The sequence below is a fragment of the Pygocentrus nattereri genome, chromosome 11, assembly GCF_015220715.1.
Source record: "Pygocentrus nattereri isolate fPygNat1 chromosome 11, fPygNat1.pri, whole genome shotgun sequence".
Classification (NCBI taxonomy): domain Eukaryota; kingdom Metazoa; phylum Chordata; class Actinopteri; order Characiformes; family Serrasalmidae; genus Pygocentrus; species Pygocentrus nattereri.
Window position 1 is genome coordinate 9,562,470 of NC_051221.1, and position 1,332 is coordinate 9,563,801.

Here is a 1,332-nt window from a genome sequence, read left to right on the forward strand (position 1 = left end):
CCGAGCTCCGAGCTTTCCTCGTTAAAGGTGCAGAAGGCCGACTCTTTGGGCGCGTTCCAATAAGCGCGCTTGTGCACTTCTCAATAGGGCGCTTAGAATTCTGAGCACCCTCGTTGCTGGAGCGTTCCCCCTGTAGACGTGTGCCAGAAATCTATCCTACAGGATTGCTCCTGTGGTCCCCAGTCGAAACATTTTTTTTGCATCTTGATTTTTTAAAGTGATGGTTCCATATAGAACCTTTATGAAAAGGGTTTTATATAGTAACAAAAAGGGTCCTTCTACTGTTATGATTTCAAGCTGGTAACAGTGGAAGAATAATGTTCGAGACCCCATAGAACACTTTTCAAAAGGGCTCTGTGTAGACCGTATTCACACACCATGTAAAGAACCATTCAAGCATCAAATGGTTCTGTGTAGAACCCATGGTTCTAAATGGTACCATTGTCTTTACTAAAGAACCATTTTTTACGAGTCTACACGCAAAATAAAAACGGCTTAATTATTGTGTTATTGTGTTATTTATTTATTTATTTTTCACCATATTTCAATATAATACAGCACAGGGAGGTGGGACGGTGTTTTATGCTGGGGGTCCTGAAATGTTAAGCTAAATGAAGATGTCATGCAAAATAATTTGCCTTTATTTATTGCCTGTTTTATTCAATTTTTTTGATAATTTACATCAAACAGTGCATGCTTTGATAGCGTGGTGTGAGACGACAATAAACCCTCATAGCTAACATGATTATGCAAATAAGTTGAGTGGTATCCAATCAGATTGTTGATGTGTGGTACAGTAACCAATTGCATCACATCCACAGTCACACACTCGAACACACACCAGCAGGAGATACAACAGTTGATAAAACCAACAGCAGTGCATTCAAAGTGCTGGCCATCATTACGGATTATTTTCTACGTTTAAAAAACAATGTTGGGCAGCTTTTGGGCTCAGAAACGGCCGTCAGCTCTGCACACACTTTCCCCTTTTGCACCTCGGCCTGTGAGTGTTATAGTGATGCTCCCCCAAAGTGGCCAGCAGAAGGCGAGAGAAGTGATTTAGCTTGCTGTAATAAAAATAGCATACGTTGTTAACGTAAACAGAGCAACTACTAGCTTAGATATGAAATAAAAGTAGTAACTGCACATTTTTATTGTCGTGTGTGGCTGATTTTAGCCTGCAGTGTTTAGTGTGGCTGACAAAATGACCACGATGTAGTGTACCTATGTATTGGGAGGCCTAGAAGAAATGAAAATAAGGTTTTCAGCTGTATAAGTTGCTTTTAGACAGGTTAAACACACAGCCCTAAAGGCTTAAGGAATATTTCTCAC